At 42.7% G+C, this 22,013-nt stretch overlaps 1 protein-coding gene across 23 annotated transcripts in view; it reads right to left on the bottom strand.

Annotated features, from left to right (window-relative positions):
• LOC105495968 (par-3 family cell polarity regulator) overlaps window positions 1–22,013 on the bottom strand; it is a 719,051-nt gene that overhangs the window by 662,992 nt on the left and 34,046 nt on the right. The window lies entirely within an intron of this gene.

Raw genomic sequence — 22,013 nt, 5'->3', positions numbered from 1 at the left:
CCGCAAGACCTTAAGGAAAATGGGCAACCTAGGCTTTCTTCGAAATTTCGGAAGGAAGGCATTCTAAATGCAGGGTGCTCATTAAATATACGATCTCCTAATTATACACTCACCTGACATGTTATGGCCAGCCTACGTACTTCAGTCAATGAATGCAATGTCCTTGAATAAAAAATGGTGATTGGAAAATACAGTTTAAAACAGAATTCCTTAAGAGTCCTTCCTCATCTTTAGTGATACACATAGAAGAATCTATAGGAAAAATGACCTATTTTTGGGGATTTGCTCTGACCTAATCCAGCAGGTACTGGAGGAAGTGGGGAAGGGAGTTACAGATAAATAAGACCGGCCATGTGTTTGTGCCAGCAGCTGCTGGAGCTGAGTGGTGGGTGCCTGAGTGCTCATTATTCTGCTCTCTGCTTACTTTGAAAATTTCCATAATGAAAGATTACTAAAAAAAAAAAAAAAAAAAAAAAAAATAGCTCAGTGTGTGTTAAGAGTAGTGTGCTAAGAGGTAAACGGTGGGAACTGCTGACTGGAAAGAAAATGAAGGCAACACTGAGCCCAGGAGTGGGAGCAGGGTTTCCCTCTCACACTGGCTATGAACCACCCTTTTCTGAGACAGCTTTTCTAGATAAGCACCTGTCTGTCTTGTGTTTCTCATTAGCCCAGCACACAGCACTCAAAGTACTGTAAGATGAAAACATTTATCTTAATAGCCTGCACTGTCCATAATCTACATACTTCACCTTCCCATAAGCTGAAAAGTTTAGGAAGTTAGGGTTAGGTCTCATCCTTCTCAGTGCCACCCACAGGAAGAAACTCACCTATTTGCCAATTATTAGACTTTAGCATCCTCCCTTCCTTTTGGTATAGGAGAGCTAAAAGTATACACAGTATTGACAGAAAGACACACCTCCCCTCCCCCAACCCACTCCCCAAAAAAAGATACAGTTCAAATTCAACACACTGGTTTTCTGGTACCTTTATCCAATACCTCCATCCCCAAAGAAAAATACAAAGTTTAAGGGTGAAAGCTCAAATCTAAGCAAGATGTCCAAAAACCTACACTTCCAAACTAAAGCATTCCATCCACACTATTTGTGTCCCAGGTAACAGCTAGTGCAAACCCCAGCTCAGGAGAAAGAAAGCCATACTACGTAAACCAGGCATGGTTTTGAGTAGAGCATTTCTTCTTAAGATTTGGGCTTCCTCAGCCAGGTGCAGTGGGTCACACCTGTAATCCCAGCACTTTGGGAGGCTGAGGCGGGTGGATCACCTGAGGTCAGGAATTTGAGACCAGCCTGGCCAACATGGTGAAACCCCGTCTCTACTAAAAATACAAAAATTAGCCAGGCGTGGTGCATGCCTGTAATCCCAGCTACTCAGGAGGCTGAGACAGGAGAATCACTTGAACCTAGGAGGCAGAAATTGCAGTCAGCTGAGATCGCACCACAACACTCCAGCCCGAGCAACAGAGTAAGACTCAAGAAAAAAAAAAAAAAAAAGATTTGGGCTTCTTCCAGTCTTTGTACTAAAAACAGGAGCAGTGATAGCGTTTAGCGCTTATTTCTCAGAGGAGAAAAAGAGACTTTAATGATAGTATTACAGTGGCTAACATCTCTGCAGGGATTGTGAGGCAGGGAACATTCTCAACACTTTTCATTTATTAACTCATGTGATCCTCGTTCAATCCTAAAAGTACTATTATTACACAAACACACCCCACTCCACAGATGAGGAAACTGAGGTACTGCAACGTTAGGTAATTTGCCTAAAGATTACACAGAGCTGAATTTCAAATCCAGACAGCCTACCTACAGTCTGTGCTCTGAGCTACCCCAATAGGGAATCTGAAGAATCAAACTATATTTTATTGAAATTATTCCTTCTAGTGTTATGAATCAACAGTCCATGTTAACTGTGCATTTATTAATGATCCACTGGCTACCAAGTCAATCAACACATTGTACTTGCATCAGAATAAAGCATCATGGATTAACCAATATTAAATTATGTTTTATTACTTGTATTTTACCAGACTTCTTAGTAAGGATCTGTGTAATCCTATATGGGGGATGCGGGGGGATCACTCAAAGCTGACACTAGCAGGTCAGAAATGGGTATTTGCCAAGGGAAACACTTCAAGGTACAAGAGCAGATTTAAAATACTCTGATTCAACACAGACATCTGCTCTGCCAGAAGCTACCATCTGCTTCATATCCCAGACAGCAAAACATTTCAATAAGGAAGTGTCAAATCTGACTCCTAATCAGGAAACAATTATCTACATTTGCTACTAGCCCCAAAGCTGATTCGAAACTCCTGGGGCAAAAGTTAATGGAAAAACCACAGTACAGGTACACATTCTAATGAGACTAGACATCAGCCAAGATTCCTATCAGCTCTAATATTTTAAAAATACTTAATTGACCAAAAAAAAAAAAAAAACCCACAAGATCTAAGATGAGAGCTGTTGAGAAAATTTTCAGAGGAGGAAGAAAAGCAGGGGTATAGAAAACAAAGGCCTTTGAGGAAAAAATCTAAGGGGCTCCCTGACTCAAAGGGACCTACCGCCAGACAACTATGCACACAATTACAATGCAGGAGCACCGTGTAAGCATCTTTAAGATAATTACAATGACTTTCAGAGGCTCAAACAGGCAAGCACTAGAGCCTGTTAGGATGTTAGGAAAGGTTCTGTGGAAGAAACCAGCAATTGAGTTAGGTCCTAAAGAATCCCCATGTCCTCAGACCCAGAATCAGCAAGGAAGGAGGCATTCCAGGGAGAAGAGGTCCCACAAGCAGCACATCCCTAACCAGGAGCTGCAGCGCCAGGGACCCCCTGCGGTGTCATTCATAAAGATGGCCTGAGACAGTGGCTTGGGGCAAACTGGAGACAGAGGCTACAGAAACCCTCTGGAGTTCATGCAATGAACATATAAATCAGCACCTACTATGGGCCCAAGGCTGGGGATTCAGCATGAACTAGAAAAACAAAGTGCTTGTTATAACAGAGCTGGGATTCTATGCAATGACACAAAGTCAAACACGTAAGATAGTTAGTAAGAAACACGCTGAAGAAAATAAAACAAGATCATGAGATAGAGAGGGGCAGGTGGAGTGCCACCTGATGGCACAGCAGCTGGGAAGCATCGCTGCCTGAGAACTCACCATGTTCCTCTGAAAAGTCTGCTCAGGGCAGGGGAGAGAGGAACACAGCTCAGGAGGTGCACATCCTATTGATTGGCCCTCACAGAGTGCTCAGAACCACCCAGCAGCCTGATGACTCTGTGACTTTTTAATTCAACCTCATTAATTGAGCTAATGAGAGGTTACTTCCAAAATGACTTTGGTATGCTCGTGAGACTATACAATTACAGCCTTTCTTCTGTTTGTTTGTTTGTTTGTTTTTTGAGATGGAGTCTTGCTCTGTCAACCAGACTGGAGAGCAGTGGCGTGATCTTGGCTCACTGCAGCCTCCGCCTCCTGGGTTCATGCGATTCTCCTGTCTCAGCCTCCTGAGTAGCTGGGAATACAGGCGCACACCACCACACTGGGCTAATATTTTTGTATTTTTAGTAGAGACGGTAAAATACAAAAATATTATCCGGACATGGTGACGCACCCTTGTAATCCCAGCTACTCGGGAGACTGTGGTTGCAGTGGGTAACCAACCTGGGTAACAGTGAGACTCTGTCTCCAAAAAAAAAAAAAAGAGAGAGAGATTTTTAAAGGGATAAAAATATGAAATGTTAAGTGATGAGATTTTAATCTATGAGAAGCATAAATTTGTTTTCAAAAACACGTGCAACTTTTTCTTCTTTGAAACTCTTTTCCAACATCTCCTTATTTTGTCTGTCCATCACTTAACTAGACGTAAGTGCTCCAAGGATATTCTACAGTCCAAGTTCTCCATACATGAGCCTGTGAACCCCAAAAATCTGAGACAGGTCTCGGTCAATTTAGGAAGTTTATTTTGCCAAAGTTAAAGATGCATGCCCATGACACAGCCTTGGGAGGTCCTGATGACAAGTGCCCAAGGTGGTTAGGGTACAACTTGGTTTAATACATTTTAGGGAGACATGAGACATCAATCAACATATGTAAGATGAACATTGGTTCGGTCTGGAAAGGTGGGACAACTCGAAGCAAAGGCGGGACAACTGGAAGTGGGGAGGGGCTTCCAGGTCATAGGTAGGTAAGAGACAAATGGTTGCATTCTTCTGAGTTTCTGATTCGCCTCTCCAAAGCAGGCAATCAGGTAAGCATTTATCTCCGTAAGCAGAGGGGTGACTTTGAATACTATGGAAGGCAGGTTTGCCCCGAGCCGTTGCCAGCTTGCCTTTTCCCTGCTTAGTGATTTTGGGCCCCCAAGATTTATTTTCCTTTCACAAGCCCTATTACTCAACACTCTGAGGGTGTCACAGCAGCGTGAAAAGAGAAGGGAAAACTTACTTGGCCCTGGCCCACTTTTCTTCTCTGCACTCTGGATGGTGGAGCCAGGCAAATGGCTTGGTCCTTGGCTGCCAGCCCTGGCTGAAGCCCTGCACACATGCCACTCCCTGCTGAGCGCACTCAGGGTGCGGCTCCACCCCAGGCATGATGACAGAGCTCTGATGTGAGGTGAATATCCAGTTCCCATCACCGAACTCCAGTTCATGTCACCCTCGGTGCCCAAACTTTACCGCTCAGCCCACCTAAGAATACTCTGCTCATTACCTGCCCTTTCAAGGCTCAGATCAATAAACTCCCTTGACTTCTGCCTCCTGCCAAAACTGAATGAATTCCATTATCCCACCGTCTCTCAATCTCAAGCTGGTGTCACTGTCAGCAAACCTTCACTCTCCACATAAACAAGGTGGCCCCTTCTGCTCCAAGTCATGCTTTGCAGCTGTCTGCACAGGGCTGATGGCACAGCCGAGCCCCAGAGCTTCCAGGATGCTGGCAGGCCTCCACGGATACCGAGCACCACCGGTACGGCCACCACCAGGGCTAGGGCTGCCTACCAACACCCTGACCAAATCAGCCACAAGGTTATCTGCCCACCCCATAGCCACATTCTCACTTAAAATACTGCCTCCAAACGGCTTAACAGAAGGCCTCTGAAAACTCAACACCAAATCAGCACTGCCAGAAATGCAGTCCGCTCTGAATTTATCCCACCTCCTCCCATTTATCCTATCCAGGCGAAAATCATTACTGTAAAATTTTTTCTTTGTCTAAAACCGTACTTCCCAGCACTTGAGGCAGGTGGATCACTTGAGTCCAGGAGTCCGACACCAGCCTGGGCAACACGGCAAAACCCTGTCTCCATAAAAAATACAAAAATTAGCTGGGCACACAGTGGCACGTGCCTGTAGTCACAGCTACTCAGGAGGCTGAAGTGGGAGGATCGCTTGAGCCCAGGAGGTCAAGGCTTCAGTGACCGTGATCACGCCACTGCACACCAGCCTGGGCAACAGAGAGAGACAGACCATGTCTTTAAAAAAACAAGAAAACCATACCTAGTGTTCTTCAGTTATACTTTTCTCAAATTCACACACACACACACACAATTATAACCATTTCATACTTACAAGGGATCCCTTCCTAAGTGACATTAATTCAGAATGTGGGGGTTCCCTTCTCTAGTACACCCTTACCATCAAACCAGCTCCATCTGGTTAAAATACAGACCCAAACAATTTCCCTGCTCAAACATTTTCACTAGCTCCCAATGACTTCCTCAGTATCAGCTGATGGCCCTTCATCCAAGACCCTCCATGACAGTCATTTCCCAGCCTTATCTTCTGCTCTCAGTCCACATCACCCAGCCAAATGTTTCCTGCTCCTTAGACACAAGTCATCCCTTCATGCTGTTCCAGTCACCATGCCCACACATCTGTCCTTCTATGAAGATTAGTCAATGCCATGTCCTCCCAAAAGTCTTTCCTGGTAATGGTCAATCCATGATCAACTCTCACACCTTTGAACTGCAAAAGCACTTTCTACTGCTGATTAAAACTATCACTTTTTGCCTGGTATTCTAAGCACTCTTAAATGGATATGACACCTGGAGCCCTCAGCTAGCCTGTAAATGCCTTGAGGGCAGCGCCTCCAACCAAACACCCTGCACATAAAAGGGTTATCTGGATGTGATGAAGTAACTTGCACCCAGACTTTTCATCCCAGAGGTCCTGAGGGTCAGGAAGAACTATGTGTAAGTGAAAGGGAGCCATGGGCATTTCTGAGCAGAAGGCCCTTGCACTGGACCTGCATTCTGAGGAAATCAAGGTGTCCCGGCAGAGCAGAAAACACTAGCCTTGCAGTCAAGACTCACCTGCCACTTAATGAGGTATGTGGCCTTGGACAGATGACTCTCCCACCACGGACCACAGGAACCTAATCAAGAACTTGTGCTTTGAGAGTAAATTGGGAAAGGCAGATAAATTGTATCATAAGTTCCAGTTTCCTAGGGGTATCACCTGCAATGATGTAGAGATTCCAAGACTCCAGACAGGGATGTTCCCCGTTCTCAGTCTCCACCATAGACCCGAAAGCTGGACAGCAAAGTGAGGCCATGGATTTGCCAGCCCTGGGCCCTGTGATCTTTAAGGTCTGACATCATTGGATTTGGGGAAGCTATGAGATGCTCCTCTGGGAACTCAAAACCCTAAAAGTCCATGGGGTTGTTCTGCAATGGAGCTGCAGAACTCCCTGTGACGGAAGAGATAAAGGGAAAGAGGGAGAGACGGAGGGAAGGAAGAATACTAACCTAGTATTAAAATTTGTCATTTGAAAACATGCAAGCCCTTGTGATTTTCATCAGGAAACTGTACAAAAAGTAAATTCATAATGTCTTTTAAAAGTTTACATTCCCCTGATTAAAATGTCCTGGCTTTTGAAAGCACACATGTTCAAAGAGCTGGTGATGCCAAATGCGCTGGGCACAGTGGTTACAGAAGGAAGGAAGACGGTGCAGCTCAGAACATGGCTCTGCCTGTCCCTGTGGTTTGACTCAACATTGCTCAGCCTCCCTACTTCATCTGAGGTAACAGCAACAACCATGCCCCCGACACAGGATCACTGTGAGATTAAAGGGGTCCCATGTGTAGCATAGTGCCTGGCACATGGGGAGTGAAGAGTGAAGGAAGGCAGGCTACGGTTATCATCACCATCATCAAAATCATGACTCTGTCATTAGCAGCATATTTCTTTTTTTTTTTTTTTTTTTTTTTTTTTTTTTTTTTTTTTGAGACGGAGTCTCCCTCTGTCGCCCAGGCTAGAGTGCAGTGGCCGGATCTCAGCTCACCGCAAGCTCTGCCTCCTGGATTCACGCCATTCTCCTGCCTCAGCCTCCCAAGCAGCTGGGACTACAGGCGCCCGCCACCTCGCCCGGCTAGTTTTTTTTGTATTTTTTAGTAGAGACGGGGTTTCACCGGGTTAGCCAGGATGGTCTCGATCTCCTGACCTCGTGATCCGCCCGCCTCGGCCTCCCAAAGTGCTGGGATTACAGGCTTGAGCCACCACGCCCGGCCTAGTAGCATATTTCTATCTGCATGTTAATGCGAAACAGTTTTTTAAAACAGAAAAGTTACACAAAATTGAGGAAGAAAAATAAAGTCAGTCAGCCTGACCTAGTCTTACAAAATCACTTGCTGGCTTTTCTTTGGTGTCTGGTTTTGATGCCAGCCAAGGAACAGTTGTCACTAACTCTTTTCAATTTGGTGGTGTATCTTATGAAGCAATAGGTGCTTAGACAAAGACACACACATGTTCAGGCTGGCATACAGAAAAGAACTGATCTGATAGAAATGAACATCCTGTGCTTTTAGGTAGAAACAAAGGAGTTTTTCAACAGAGTGAGCTCAGACTTTGTTTTCTGGAGCTTCAGAGGAATACAGCAAGTTAAAATGACACTTTTTCCTAACAGCTCGCCAGGATAAGCCAATGAAGATGGGTCACACCTGGAAACAACTTCCATCAACCCCTGGCAGGGGTAAGAAGTCATTCGTGGATCCCTTTCACAAAGGTAAATACCAAGGAAGTTCTGCAGTCTGGAAGGTAGAGCGGCCTACATTCATCTCACCCGACAAGCAGAATGCAAGATGCACCCCTCCATGGATTTCTGTTTTCACTCACAAATCCAGAATGCCCTGGTCAGTTCTATAGCAGAAAACCCAAGCTCACCAGGCACGGTGGCTCACGCCTATAATCCCAGCACTTTGGGAGGACAAGGCGGGCAGATCACCTGAGGTCAGGAGTTCAAGACCAGCCTGACCGACATGGTGAAACCCCCGTCTCTACTAAGAATAGAAAAAAAAATTAGCTGGACATGGTGGTGCACACCTGTAATCCCAGCTACTTGGGAGGCTGAAGCAGGAGAATTGCTTGAACCCAGGAGGCGGAGGTTGCAGTGAGCTGAGACTGTGCCACTGCACTCCAGCCTGGGGTACAAGAGCGAAAATTTGTCAAAAAAAAAAAAAAAAGAGAAGAAGAGAAGAGAGGAGAGGAGAGGAGAAGAGAGGAGAGGAGAAGAGGGAAAAGAAAACCCAAGGTCAACTCACACTGGCTTATAACGTCTAGCACAAAATAAGACACTCAAGCCCATTGAAATTGACTGAACAAACCAACTAAGTACAGCTGGATATAAACACAAGCCCTGTATATAAAAGTCTTGCACAGGGCACATTAGCAGGTTTGAAGCCCACCCTCTCAAGTCAGCTAATCTCTCTGAAACCCTACCCGTCATGGCAAAATCTCCCACATCTGCTACTGAAGCATTTGCTAAAGGAGCTGGCAGGCAAAGGCAGTGCAGTCTGGGCTCATCACAGCTGTCAATGCTAAGGGAACCAGGGTGCAAGGAGTATTTTCACTACATTAAACAACTGACATACATATTATGTATATGGCTTTGCTGTTGCTGCTGTGAAGGGTTCATGGCATGCAACTTGAGCAAGCAACTACTTAAAACAGCCAAGACAAATAGACCCACACTACACCTTTGAACAAAGGAAATTTTACTTAACTTGGCAAAAGTGGTGCCCTGACTCAATTATATTAAAAATGTGAATGGAAAATAATCCAGGTGATTATTTTAACAGAGCTTAAAAATGTTAGATTTAATATTCAGAAATGGACCTAACAACTCCACACATTGAGGATATAGTTTTGAGTTTCAACACACACATCCTTAATAATTCTTAATAAAAAGCAGGAATCAATAAGCTCAATCAGGCCAGCCTTTGGAAGGTAGTCTACCAATACTTTTATTTTTATGTATTTATTTTTTTGAGATAGAGTTTCACTCTGTCACCCAGGCTGGAGTACAGTGGCACAATCACAACTCACTGCAGTCTCGACCTCCCAGGCTCAAGCAGTCCTCCCGTCTCACCCACCCAAGTAGCTGCGACTCCATGTGTGCATCGCCACACCTGACTAATTTTTATTTACTTATTTTTGGTGGGCAAGGGGTGAAGATAGGGTTTCACCATGTTGCCCAGGCTGATCTCAAACTCCTTCACTCGAGCAATCCATTCACCTTAGCCTCAAAAAGTGCTGGGATTACAGGCATGAGCCACCATGCCCAGCCTACAAAATACTTTTTAAAATACATAAAGTACCTTAAGTGTTAGTAATAAAGCAATAAACAGGGTGAAATGTTCCAAAAAGCACAGACAACACAATGAGAATGAATGTTGAAAAGCAGACTAACGTAATGCTTACTTGACCTGTTTTTTTAATTGATTTTTCCATATTCCCTTTATTTGAAATGCATATTTACAGATTCTTCTCTAAAAGAGATATATAACCAGGAGGCAACCTCCCAAAGAAAGGAAAATTTCATACTCTGCCCACAATTACCTTCTGAAGCAGCTTCAACTACTTTTGTTTCAAATCAGTCGGCACTAAATGTGATAGATACACATTTATATTTTAAATTTCGCTAATCCATTCCAAAACGTTTTGCAGAATATTTTATTTTACTGTGTTTTCATGATTCAAAACAAAAGGAAGGCATTTTTTGGAAGCTATTAAAATAAACCTCGCTAATTTTCTATAAACTACTCTGAATTACACACTCTTGCCAAAAGTCATTTGGAAACACACTGTATTTTGCAGCTAGTATTAAACTGTGTGGGTTTCTTTAAAAAGTACACAACACTATTCAAATGTCAAGTTTATTCTAATAAGGTGTTTTCAAAAACAATATTTCTATAATGCAAGCTCAAGAAAGGGGGAAGAGTACTCTTTTTGATGTTTCAGCAATAGGGAAAGCAAAGAGCAAACAAAATCTGCTCTCACAGCTATATTAACATAACGCTAAAAACCAGGTACACTGAAGTTCCTTCCCCACAGTAATTAATTTCAAAGTCTGTAATTTAAGTAGAAGTTACCTTCTGCAGAGTTCCCTACTCCTGGTCCTTAACAGTCCAGAGGCATCAGCATCCCTGGGAACTTGTTTGAAATATAGACTCTTAGGCCTCACCCCAGGTCTCCTGAATCAGAATCTGCATAATTACAGGATCCCCCAGGGACATGTGTTTGAGAAGCATGGCTGTAGAAAAGTATGGCATTAAAAAACAAAACCTTTCCATAAAATATCAAGAGTAAACCAGTTAAAACCAGGCCTCTCAAATGCAGCAGTGATAAAAACCCAACATTACCTTACTGTAATATCCAAATGACAAATTTTGCACACTAAAACTACGAATGTATGGGGCCTGAAAGTATCCCCTGACTTCAAATCAGAGCTGTTCCAAAAAAATAATAAGATGTGATTATCATAAAGGAGATCATTCCAATACTTTGAAGTTTCAGGAAAGTTCCAGGTTAAGTCCACAGTTTAGATAAGCAAATTCATGTGCAAGTTACAAAGACGATCGCTGAGCTATAATGTTGAGTTATTAATGAGTGAGAAAAATGGAGGAAAAATTCTTATTAGATGATAGATCTGCCTTCCTCACTGTACTGTGAGTTTTCAAACAGTCACCTGTAATTCTTGACTGTTTAACATCTTTAAGGTTTTTGTGCCCTTTTCTCAGGAAAGAAAGGAAAAGAAACATAAAGAATGGGAAATGCTAGTGATGAGAAAAACAGAACTCAGCTCAAAGGGTAGCTGAAGATTGGCACAAAAGTTCTCTACCATGAATAACATCCAAACCTTTCTAAAAGAAGACATTTGTAGAGTAAAATCCTCCCTGAACCTTCATACCTTGCCAGACGACCTCCAATCTTTACACTATTTCCTTTCTCCCTTCTTGCACCAGCCCAAAAAGAAATGTTTAAGCCTATCACTGTTCCTCTTACCCTTCTTCTGCCTGCCTCCAGTCTAAACTGCATTTTTGCCTCCTCCTTCTCAAAGAAGCATCCACGTCTCTTGCATGTGCCCTTTTGAGTCCCACTAGCATCTTTGTTCAGATGCTCATCACTTCACTACCTATGCCATGCAAGTGTACTTCTATTCAGCACTGCAGACAGCTTGCCTGTCTCCCACCTCTCCAAATTAAATCCATCCTGCAGATCCCTGCCAGCATCATCATCTTAAAATATCTTCCTAAAATATCATCAGAAATGTCATCTGTTGATGACATTTCACTGGGTCCCTATTTCTTAGAGAATAGGTGAGCCAGGTGCAGGGACTCACACCTGTTATCACAGGGCTTTGGGAAGCCAAAGTGGTAGGACCACTTGAGGCCTGGAGTTTGAGATCAGCCTGAACAACATAGTGAGAACCTTCATTTCTCAAAAAAAAAAAAAAAAAAAAAAAAAAAAAAAGTTTTTTTAATTAGCCACGTGTGGTGGCATGCGCCCACAGTCCTGGCTACTTGGGAGGCTGAGGCAGGAGGATTGCTTGTTGCTCCCAGGAGTTCAAGCATGCAGTGTGTTATACTGAGACACTGCACTCCAACCTGGGCAACAGAGTGAGATCATGTCCCAAAAAAGAGAAAGAGAATAAGGGAGCATTTCTAAATGTGCATGTGACATCAGCCTCACAACCACTCCTACCTGTCTTTCCATGACTCCCAACACCTACCCTCTGAGCCACTCGCAAACTGTAGTTCACTCGAACCTGCATATTCGAGGTTGCTCAAGCTTGTTGTCTAACCTGCAGTTTGTTACCCAAAGAGAGTCCAATCTTCAAGACCAAGGCCTGCTTCCTCCAGGGAACCTCCCTTGAGCATACAAAGCCACAGGGCTCTCCATGTCCCAAAACTCCTGGGAGAATTCATGTTCGCTGACATTTACTCAGCTTTCTTCTCTTGTACTTTTAGGGAGCCACCATAGGTTCCATCAGGGTAATGACTGTTTTGAAACCTTTTATAACAGCAAACCCAGGAGGGGATCAACAAATACATCAGGGAGTAAGTAATGACTGGCTAAGCCTGCAACAAAAGGAATGTCTTCTGAGTTGGTGCTAACACCCCCACCCAAATATTAGGAAATTACTTCTTTTCTGGATGAAAAAGGAAAATGAGATCCCTCAACACAATTTTTTCGACCAAATGTTATATTTGCAAAACAAGTATAACTCTCACAAATTTCTAAAACTTAGGGCTACGCCAATTATTTTATTCCAAAAGCAGAGATGAATCTTACTTCCTAAAACAGCCTCTAAAATATGTAAGTGCTGGGACACCATGTATCCGTAAGGGTCTCACAAAGTACCTGGGATGTAGTAAGTGACCAACAAATATTTGTTGAATAAATGGATTGCGGTTTCCTTTTGCTTTGATCCATTTCTCATACAAAGAGACTCCAGTAAGCATAGAACTAAAGTTCCCAAATGAAAATGGAAGAGTTGCAGAAACTCAGTAAAGAATCAGCTCTAAGCAGAATTTACCTCCTCACCCATTTCTTTTTCCCATTCCCCAAAAAGCAAGTTTCATTTACTTATGAGGTTCTTTAGAAGATGCAAATTTAAATGAAAAAGCATCACTATACTGTGAATGACCAGCATGCCTTTGGACTCTTGCCATAAGCACACACTTGCCATAAAGTATAACATAATCCATAACACTTGCCATAAAGCACACATATTAAATGCAAACAAAAATGCAGAAAATTCACTACCAAAAACATGTGATCTTAGTTACTTAATGAGGAATAGGTATCTTTGAAAGAGGTGTACACGTAGGAAATAAAGCAAACACTACACACTTTTTGAAAGCATACATCAATACATGCTTGTGTATATGATACACAATTATATATTGTCAACCTCAAAGCAAGAACTAGAGCAAAATTAATGTAAGTCGAGAGTTTATTTGAGCCAAGCTTGAGGATTGCAACCCAGAAGCATAGATTCAAGCTGCCCTGAATAATACTCCAAGAAGCAGCAGTTACAAGTGGATTTTTAGGCCAGGCAAGGTGGCTCACACCTGTAAACCCAGCATTCAGGAGGCCGAGGCAGGCAGATTGCTTGAGCCCAAGAGTTCAAGACCAGCCTGGGCAACATGGTAAAACACAGTCTCTACAAAAAAATACAAAAACTAGCCAAGCATGGTGGTGCATCCCTGTAGTCCCAGCAACTCAGAAGGCTGAGGTAGGAGGATTGCTTGAGCCTGGAGGCAGAGGTTGCACTAAGCCAAGATGATGCCACTGCACTCCAGCCTGGATGACAGTGAGATGCTGTCTCAAAAAAAAAAAAAAAAAAGTGGATTTTTAAAGGTAAAAGAGGGGGACAGACAGTGGACTGACACACAGTTGTGAAGAATTTTCACTAGTTTACAGAAATAACATAGATTAGTGATTTGCTATACACTACAGCTACAGGATGTGGGTTATAGTGTCATCAAAAGGTTAATTTATACCTACTTGTGGCAATAGCAAGCAGTTTCAAGAGACAAATATGTAAGCCATGCATGGTGGCACATGCCTGTAGTCACAGCTACTCAGGGAGTCCAGGCGAGAGGACAGCCTGAGCCCAGGTGTTCAAGGCTGCAGTGAGCTATATGATCTGATCATGCCACAGCACTCCAATCTGGGTGACAAGAGGAAGACCCTGTCTCAAAAAATTAGTAAATAAAAGATGACTACATAGCTAAAGTGGGAAGTAAGGTGTTACTGCTCTCATTTTAATGTCTCTCTGGGCCTGATCATCAAAAAGACTTGAAGCCGGTTACAGTGGCTCACGCCTGTAATCCTAGCACTTTGGGAGGATGAGGCAGGTGGATCACTTGAGCTCAGGAGTTTGAGACCAGCCTGGCCAACATAGTGAAAGCCCGTCTCTACTAAAAATACAAAAAATTAGCAAGGCATGGTGGCGGCCGCCTGTAATCCCAGCTACTCAGGAGGTTGAGGCAGGAGAAAACCACTTGAACCGAGATGGCACCACTGCACTTCAGCCTGGGCGACAGAGCGAGACTCCGTCTCAAAAATAAATAAAAAATAAAAGGATTGCATTCCTCAAATAAAAGTTATTTTCTTGTTATCAATTGTAAACCTGTTTTTAAATGTCGATATCAACTGACAATATCAAACATTAAGACAGTACCTTTGAAATTAAAGTAAATAAAAATGATCCAAAGCTTTAAAATGAGGAATATAGGCCAGGCGCGGAGACTCACACCTGTAATCCCAGCACTTTGGGAGGCTGAGGTGGGTGGACCACTTGAGCTCAGGAGTTCGAGACCAGCCTGGCCAAGATAGAGAAACCCCGTCTCTGCTAAAAATAGAAAAAAATTAGCCAGGTGTGGTAGTGGGCACCTGTAATTCCAGCTACTCAGGAGACTGAGGCAAGAGAATTGCTTGAACCCAAGAGGCAGAGGTTGCAATGAGCCAAGATCGCGCCACTGCACTCCAACCTGGGTGACACAGCAAGACTCCATCTGAAAAAAAAAAAAAAAAAAACTATTTCTACATAGTTCTATAGCTTGTATTCTCAATGGAGCAAGAAAGCCTGTAATAAATACCTTTGCAAATACAGAACACTCAGCAGATGGAATCTGAACTTTAAAATATGGCCTTAACATGTTACTTTACCAAAATTACTTCTCATTCATACCCAGGCATCTTGGAAAGCTACATCCATTTACACAGCAAATAAGCAGTTTGTAGAACCACGCAGCACACCAAAAACAGCTGACACATCTCCTTGGATTTAAAACAAAGTCATCCCAGCATCTCATTTTCATCCTACCATAGCCTTATCTAATTCTTTAATGTTCTCTTTACTTTGATGAGGAATTTAATTATAAACCAAAAAAAAAAAATACATCTATAAACGCTTACCCCACAACTAATAACACTTAGGTATTATGTTAGTTATAACATGTTTAACCTTGTTCTCATCAGTGCTCATTTAATGTTTTACCTTTTTTCACTTGGCCTAGTATAACCATGCTTCACTCTGCTATATAGTCTCTATAGCCATTAAATGGCTGCATGTTGTTTCTTAAATGAATAATGGTGAAGTGGCTGACTGCACCATTTTCCTGTTGTTGAACTTCTGAAGTTATTCTAATGGCTTCCGAAATTAAATAATGTGGGACTGAATATCTTTACCCATAATTTCAATTCCCTAGGGATAACTAGTATTACAGAGGACTGCAAGGGCATGAACATTTTTGTAGATCTTGATAATCATGCCAAATTGCTGTTCTGAGAAGATGCAGTCTTTTACACAAAATCACCAACATCCAAATGCACCAGGCCAATGGGACTTTGCAGTGTCAGGTTTGTTCATCGTTTTTGGTTTTGCCAATTTAACAGGATATAGGATAATATTTTAAATTTTGAGAAAAGCACTGAAGACTAGGTTTATTCAGTGCTTTTCTGCAGCTTTTTACCAGTTAATTCCCTCCTTTGTGAATTGCCCACTTGGTTCCTTTGGGCAAACATCCACTGGGCACTTAACGTTCTTCTCATAAATTTGATGGAGTCAAAGTGCCTCATAAGTGCTTTACATGTTCAATTAGAAGCTTTCATAATATGAAAGAATAATAGAGACTTAATTCCATCACTGATCAGTTGGATAAATGTTCAGAAGTAAACCAACATATCACTACCCCCAAGGACTCCCACCTCTGGGAAATAAAATGTGCTTTACTTTAAGCCAGTGGCTCTCCAAGTTACTGAACGCAGTCCACATTTCTCACCCATCACTACTTTCCACTAGAACAAACTCAGTGATAAAAATGAACTATCACCACATAAACAAGAGGGGAGAAAATACACACCTATTTAGAAACAGTCACAAATGATTCATATTTTAACAGCAAAACATACCTGACTTCAATTCTCATTATTAGGAAATTATAACTCCAAAGCACTGTTGATGCTAAAAACACAGCACTACATCCTGTAGAGTTGGCCAAAGAACTCACAACAAACTGCATGGAGTCACCTTTTAGGCAAGGCTTGGCTTCTAAAATCAAGGCTAAGGTTAAGACAAAATTATCCTTGAAAATTACTTAAATAGCACACACAGTAAGCACATGTGGTTTTCTGAGTGCTGCATTACCTTTTACAAAGCCTAACCCTGGCAATTTTCCTGCAGCGTTGGAAGAGACTGCTGTTTCTACGGTTGAATACCAGAAGAAACACATCTCTGAATTTAAGGAGATGTTGCACGAAAAAAACATATATTGCTATTTATTTTTAAGCAAACATTTAGACTTGAATTAGTATAAATTAAATGTAAATGATACAATGCAACTGTAAACTGATGATAAAGACAAATAAACTAATTTATAATTTAAAATCAAAACAAAAACAGCAATTGAAAACCACAACCAACTCAACACTACACTGATCTTATACCGATAAAACATCCTCTGCACAATCGGCTTGAATTAGAACTACCTGCATGCACATATGTCATTGCTTTGCAATCCTGCCAAGTACTAAGTGACATCCAGACTTTAGAATACTGAACTGAAATCATCAATGAAATCTAGCAATTTCACTGGTATCTGTATTTGATATACTTTTTCATTTACAGACACTAAATTTCAGTGACTCCTGGAAGTTTACCTAGTTATGAAGATGTACGGAATAGTAGAACCCAGTGGAGGATTAACATCAACACTCAAGGTTTCTCAATTGTGCTCTGAAAGTCACTGCTTTGAAAACAAGTGCCAAACAGAGGAAACAAAAAACATGAGCAAAAGTGGAGATTTTTTAAAGTCACAAATCCTTTCAATTTGGAGACTTACACAACATAGAAGCAGCATAGAACTCAACATTTCAAGTTCATACGACAGAGCAGCTGCTCAAAATACAGCAGCACTCTAAATTTATGTGCTATTGAACCAAGATTGACCACCAAAAAGAACAAATCAGCCAGGCATGGTGGCTCACACCTGTAATCCCAACAGTTTGGGAGGCTAAAGCAGGAGGATTGCTTGAGATCAGGAGTTGAGACCAGCCTGGGCAACAAAGCAGGACCTCATCTCCACAAAAAAACTAGCCAGGTATAGTGGTGTGTGCCGGTAGTCCCATCTTTGGAGGCTGAGACAGGAGGATGGCTTTAGCCCAGGAGTTTGAGGCTGCAGTGAGCTGTGATGCACGACTGCACTCCAGCCTGGACATCAGAGCAAGACCCTATCTCAAAACACAAACAAAAAGAAAGGAAAAGTCTCCTTACAGGACCGAGCCTCAGCAGGCAAGCAAGGCCACCAGTTCAAGGTGCCCTTCGTCCAAACAATCTACCACAAGAGATATATGTGTGAGAGAATGAAGGGATTTGGGTGCAAATATAAAGGAAAGCAAAGTAGATGACGTATTGCTATGAGGGTTTGTCACTTACTGTCTAGAGAAACCAAAGAAGTGGAGGGAACTCTCTCAGTTTTTAACCACACAAATTTGTACAGAATCAAAATGTAAAGAGAAATCTGTAGGTATTATTCTAGAACTTAAAAGACATATCATAAGAACTCTTGACCCACATCTCAAGAAGCAATAAGCAAAGCTATCATCCTCACCACCTTCATGCTTTTCAATTAATAACTTTGTTCATTTTCCAAAGTGATACATGACCAGGCATGGTGGCTTACACCTGTAATCCCAGAACTTTGAGAGGCCAAGGCAGAAGGATCAATTGAGCTCAGGAGTTCGAGATCAGCCTGAGCAACACAGCAAGACCTCGCCTCTACTAAAAATTTATATATACAATACTATAGGCTCACGGTTGAAATTCTGGAAAAGCATGAAGCCAATAAAATTCATCCACAACTCTGACCAAAAAAGAATTGATCAGTTAGGCAGCCAAGAACCCTGGAAGAAAGTGAGAATGTAATTTTGGAACTAGTAATAAGAAGACAAGGGAACAATAAACCCAGCAGGACACCATCTCTAAGCTCTAGAGAACTAATTTTGACAAGTCCAAGAAAAATATACCTCAGACACCTACAAGAGGATTACTGTTTATGTGGCACAGGAGACACTAACATATGACAATCTGAGAAAGACAGAATGGCATGATCTGAAACAATAAATCTGACTGGCTGTGGAGCTCAGTTTTTAAAACAGCAGATCTATACACTTTAGGGGCCAGCACATGGCCAAGAAGGAAACAAAAATGTGGTATGAACCACAGGGAACTTTGTCAGAAGACAAATCCAGAATTAGCTGAAGTTCTTGAACAATTTTTTTTTTCTTTTTTTTTTTTTTTTTTAGTAAGCAGAGGAAGGAGAGCAAGGTTTTAAGCTATATTTGGGGCCAGGAAGAGATAAGCTACAGATAGAATATAGCTCCTATTAACTAATCATATGTTTTCTTCGTCTTTCACAACAGAAGAATCTTCAAACTACTGAAGGAACAACATTGTAAGCAGAAAATTAGAAGCCTCCTCCCATCTGAATTCCACCATTGGTGGAAAAAAAAAAATTAAGAAGGCCGGGCGCGGTGGCTCAAGCCTGTAATCCCAGCACTTTGGGAGGCCGAGACGGGCGGATCACTAGGTCAGGAGATCGAGACCATCCTGGCTAACACGGCGAAACCCCGTCTCTACTAAAAAATACAAAAAACTAGCCGGGCGAGGTGGCGGGCGCCTGTAGTCCCAGCTACTCAGGAGGCTGAGACAGGAGAATGGCCCGAACCCGGGAGGCAGAGCTTGCAGTGAGCTGAGATCCGGCCACTGCACTCCAGCCTGGGCGACAGAGCGAGACTCCGTCTCAAAAAAAAAAAAAAAAAAAAAAAAAATTAAGAAGACTATTTCCAAGTATTTTCAGTAGTTTTTTTTTGTTTTTTTTTTTTTTTTTTTTTTTTTTTTTTTTTTTGAGACAGAGTCTCGCCCTGTCACCCAGGCTGGAGTGTAATGGTGCAATCTCGGCTCACTGCAACCTCCACCTCCGAGGTTCAAGAGATTCTCCTGCCTCAGCCTCCTGAGTAGCTGGGATGACAGGCACATGTCACCACATCTGGTTAATTTTTTTTTTTCTTTTTTGTATCTTTGTGGAGACGGAGTTTCACCATGTTGGCCAGGCTGGTCTCAAACTTCCGACCTCGTGATCCACCCACTTTGGCCTCCCAAAGTTCTGGGATTACAGGCGTGAGCCACCGCGCCTGGCCTTCAGTAGTCTTATGTCATTTCCCTGCTTTGGAACCTTCGAAGACCCCTGCCTGCTCACAAAGCAGGGACATTTTCCTGTGTGACAAAGGACTCTATACTCAGTCCTTCAAGCCCCTTCCCTCCACCCTCCTCTTCCCCTAGTGGACTCAGCCAGATCTGCCTCAGATGTCAATTTCCCTGGCTGGTCTCTAACTCACCGTCAGGCTGAGAGGAGTTCAGACAGCCTTCCCTGCAGCCCCATGTCCTCACATATGTGTCTCCTACTCCATGTCCACCTTTGCGAACATTTTGAACAACATCTCTCTCCCTGGACAGGGGGCTCTTAGAGGGCATCCTCACAGCGCGGCACCAGGTATACAGTAGATGCTCATTAGGCATTTGGATAATTTTTATTTTTTAGAGACAGGGTCTCACTCTGTCACCCAGGCTGGAATACAGTGGTGCAATCACTGCAGTCTCAAACTCCCAAGCTCAAGCAATCCTCCCACCTCAGCCTCCTGAGCAGCTGGAACTATACGCATGCACTACAACAGTCAGCTAATTTTTTTCTTTTTTTTTTTTTTTTTTTTGGTAGAGATGGGGGTTTTGCTTTGTCGCCCAGGCTGGTCTTGAACTCCTGGGCTCAAATGATCCTCCTGCCTCAGCCTCCCAAAGTGTTGGGATTACAGGTGTGAGCCACCTCACCCAGGCAATCATTTGTTAATTAATCAACTGATTTCCTGAGGAAAGATGGTGAATCTAGGAAAGAAACCAGAAAATTAAGATGAGCACTGCCCTCCCTCCTGCAAGGAGGCCTTTGGGAAAGAGACTGCTGCTGAGTTACCACCACATCCATGGCTCTTGAGTTAGAGCTTTATCCTCCAACAGCCTTCAGAGGTACCACTGTCCCTCCATGTCCGGGAGGGATTAGTTACAGGACCCCTGCGGGTACCAAAATCCAAGGATGCTTAAGTCCCTGATAAGAAATGGCACAGCATTTGCATATAACCTCTTCTATACTCTAAATCAGCTCTAAATCACTTATAATACCTAATACAAAACTCACTAAGCTCCAAGCCAATGTGTGTGGCTTTAGGCAAGACATTTAAGCTTGTGGTATCTCAAGGTGCTCATCTGTAAATGGAGAGGGGAGACAGGGAGGAAGGTTGCAAGAGGAGGGTTGCAGTCTGCTGGATTCTAAATCCCTCGGGCCAAGGACAGAAATGAGCAAGGACAGAAACCAGCAAAGCCTGGTTCAAATCCACTTGTCTGGCAAGTAGTCGGCAATTTCACTGTGCTGCCTTAACCATCAGGTTCTCAGCTTTAAGAACTGAGCATCATGAATGAAGGGGAACAGACTTGGCCTGTGTTGCTAAATGGCAAACATGAATTAACAAGGGGGAAAATGCAGCAACAATCAGGCCAACAGAGCATTTTTCAATAAGAAATGTTATCCCTTAGAATTGGCTGCCTTGAAAGGCGCCAAGTGCATGGCCACAGACAATATCCTTCAGCAGAGACATGATGGAGGAAAATTTCTACCCTATTTAGAAGGTCTACACATTTAGAAGGGACCTCTTAAGTTCCTTTCAACTCTAAATTCTATTTTACGAATTATATGACTAAGAAATATACTACATGTATGCTGAAAATATGTAAATGACAACTTATGTTTTAAATAACATTAAGAGCTTGCCAAAAAAAAGAGCTTGCTGTTTAAAATACCTGGTATGATTAAATAAATCTCATTTCACCTATCGTTTCCTCAACATGAGGTAGACTAGTATTTTTGTTCACAAAGGACTGACAAACAGCAGCTAATTGAGAAAGTTGTCAGACTCCGACTCAGAAAAATCTAGCATCCTTCAGCATACATAGTATATTTAGTCGTTCAGTATTAATATGTTGAAAGTTACAGTCACCATCCAAATAAACTAAAGCAGACCAGGCACAGTGACTCATTCCTGTAATCCCAGCACTTTGGGAGGCTGAGGTGGGCAAATCACTTGGGGTCAGGAGCTTAAGAGCAGCCTGGCCAACATGGCGAAACCCTGTCTCCACTAAAACTACAAAAAAATCAGCCAAGTGGTGCACACCTGTAATCCCAGCTACTCAGGAGGCTGAGGCAGGAGAATTGCTTGAACCAGGAGGCAAAGGCTGCAGTGAGCCAAGATCATGCCACTGCACTCCGGCCTGGCCGAAAGAGCTAGACTCCATCTCAAAAATAAAATAAAATAAAGCAGCTATGCAGATATCACCAGCTTTTAAATTTTCTTCAAGAAACCCTCTGGATTCAGTCCTTCTGTGAAAAAAGATGCATTACCTGACACACACAGGCAGGCAGTGGAAGACATTCATTAGCTGGAACATTTCAATAGCATAGCATGCAAAACTGCAAATGCCATCAAGACAAGATCCATGCCTGGAGACATCCAACATGGCACTTTCAAGGAGACATGCCCATTTCAAAGTCCTACACACAAGCGAACTCCTTGGTGATTTTCTTGGGTCTGTCTTCTCTGAGTCCCTTCTAGC

Source organism: Macaca nemestrina, chromosome 9, assembly GCF_043159975.1.
Source record: "Macaca nemestrina isolate mMacNem1 chromosome 9, mMacNem.hap1, whole genome shotgun sequence".
Classification (NCBI taxonomy): Eukaryota; Metazoa; Chordata; class Mammalia; order Primates; family Cercopithecidae; genus Macaca; species Macaca nemestrina.
The sequence above is the reverse complement of the archived record's forward strand: the minus strand, read 5'-3'. Positions and strand labels throughout refer to the sequence as shown.